This window comes from Palaemon carinicauda, chromosome 13 (genome assembly GCF_036898095.1).
Source record: "Palaemon carinicauda isolate YSFRI2023 chromosome 13, ASM3689809v2, whole genome shotgun sequence".
In the NCBI taxonomy this organism is placed as follows: Eukaryota; Metazoa; Arthropoda; class Malacostraca; order Decapoda; family Palaemonidae; genus Palaemon; species Palaemon carinicauda.
In genome coordinates, this window is record NC_090737.1 from 33,254,757 (window position 1) to 33,257,256 (window position 2,500).

The 2,500-nt window shown below is 35.8% G+C and overlaps 1 protein-coding gene across 1 annotated transcript in view; it reads right to left on the minus strand.

Annotated features, from left to right (window-relative positions):
• The window catches only part of rdgB (retinal degeneration B), a 229,034-nt gene extending 227,722 nt beyond the window's left edge, over window positions 1-1,312 (minus strand). The window contains exon 1 of the transcript XR_011046236.1: window positions 510-1,312. The gene's annotated coding sequence lies outside the window, so the exon portion shown is untranslated. The remainder of the gene's footprint in view (window positions 1-509) is intronic.
• Between the last annotated feature and the right edge of the window lie 1,188 nt (window positions 1,313-2,500).

Below are 2,500 nucleotides of genomic sequence, written 5' to 3' on the forward strand. Positions count from 1 at the left end.
TTCCTTGACCTGTATCTAACTGCCCGAGAGAGTTACCCTGCAGGAATGGCACTGAGATCTTGCATTGCCTTGAAATTCCAGTATCACATGAGGACGAAATCATTTCTTTTTTTTTTTTCCACCATCAAATCAACAAATAAAGATAATGATACCTACATATCTTTAACTGAATGGCGATAAACCCAGGCAATTCGATTGAAGAATGGCTTGGAGAGAGAGAGAGAGAGAGAGAGAGAGAGAGAGAGAGAGAGAGAGAGAGAGAGAGAGAGCTGGTGTGAGAGTAAAAAGAGTGTGGGGGTGGGGTGGCAGCCGCTAGCAATATAAATGAACTCGCTTCTCCCAACGCTTTTGCTCGTCACTTACAATATATGTTTACTCACAATCTTATTACTCACTTTAAGTGGATATGAGTATCATCCCCACTATCATTCTTCCCTAAGGAAACTGTCAATCAACTTGGTATCTTTCTGATGCTTTCTCTCTCACTCTCACTCACTCTCTACTCTCACCTTCTGTGGGTACGTTCTCCAGTTTTCTTCTGTACAGTAGATGTCTGTAGGTAGATACACAGAGCCTTCGTTAATGGGTCATGCCACTACAGTATATGCAGTAAATTCAAATAGCCATTGACCCTGGTACGTAATCTTGCTTAAGGTACATCTGCCACTCCCAGTTTTAAGACACTTTTAACCGTGTTTAGGTAAGATATTTGGTCTGCCGCATTATTTCAACAGAGCCAAAATTATACACTCAATGCTCAGAACACTCGTGCTTTACATACAAGAGAAATGTAAGCGATTATCTCTGTCCTTGGCGCAAACGCTACAAGAGAGCGGATGCTGATAGCTTCAAGGGCACGACACCAACGTGATCGTTTCTCATAAGCAACTGCCACCCGATCCAAGAGTTTCCCCTTAACACAAAATTCTCTTGGCTGGTGGTACCTGACAACTCCCTTGTTTCTCCCTATTTCCGCGTATTGATTTGATAATACCACCGCTCCTTTGACACTGACGGTAACAATTCAATTTGTCCCTTTTTTCCAATACGATTGTAAAATTACAAGCACATAAAGCGATTAATTGTTGACCATCAGCAACAATCCAAGGGCAACGTCACTACTCTCCCTGCCAATCACAGGGCACCATACGAGATGCGTCACAGAGGTTAGGATGCCACACGCAAAATCCACCAATCAAAAATGGATAAGTCCTCCACGTCACGGAATATGCTGACGTCACGGCCCGTCCTCCACCAATGAACTATCGACATTCCCATACGTCACATGAAACTGCATGACATCACCGTTTGCGTCATCCTGTAGGGAAGAAAAATAACATGAAAGGTGCGTTGCCTACACAAAAGGCCCCCTAATTAAAGCTCAATTTAACTCTAGGGTCCACGTTGCTTAAAATAGATGTGTTTTCAAACTTCGTGAAAAGGTCACAATGCAAAAGGTAGAAGTAGCTATAACAGGTGTCTTTAATCGTCTCACTAAATTAGAAATACCAATCAAATAAAAATGGTTGCATTCAATGCCTAACAAGGACGGCCATCAAAGAGACTTTACAATATATTTTTTGGTTCCATCTAACAATTACTGTTCCCAGAAGTTTCCAATAAAAGATCTATCACAGAGTTGCAATTATATATAATGACGTGCAAGCTAATGGAGATTTCTTTGAATCTATAAAGGGCATCGGTTTAAAACTACCTTAAGTTGATTGGATCATTATTAGAATATATATATATATATATATATATATATATATATATATATATATATATATATATATATATATATATATATATATATATATTTCATGTGCATGCAACTGAGGTAAAGGGGATATCAATCATATTCATACCTGATGTAAAATTCAGGATACAATACAGTATGTTTTTTTTTTTCTCACAGACACAAAATTATATATTACATATTTACACACACATATTTAAACACACACACACACACACACACACACACACACACACACATATATATATATATATATATATATATATATATATATATATATATATATATATATATATATATATATATATAATCTTTTAATTTCATTAAACTATATATCTTAATGCAACAGGTAGCTAAAATAACAAAAATATCAATTTTAATGAGACAATCTTTTTCGCAAACTAGTCTTGGTACACTTTCTGCATTACGTTATTAGTAGTGGAAAATTAGAACCTGCTTTTTAGCTTAGAATACCAGTAATATTCGAAAAATGCAAAACACTAAAAAAATAAAAACAAAATATATACGCTTTCACAGTACAAAAACTATTTGCCAGCAAGAATAACTGTCTCCAAAAATATTGAGATATGAGTGAATATACCCAAATTATGAATAAGGGCAGTCTTTTATATATTCATCAATGTAGAAAAGCATATACCATCTGAATATACTCAAAGAAATGGAAATCAAATATGCTCCAAAAATTTACCTTTATTTACGTTTTAGGATGCAAGCTCATGA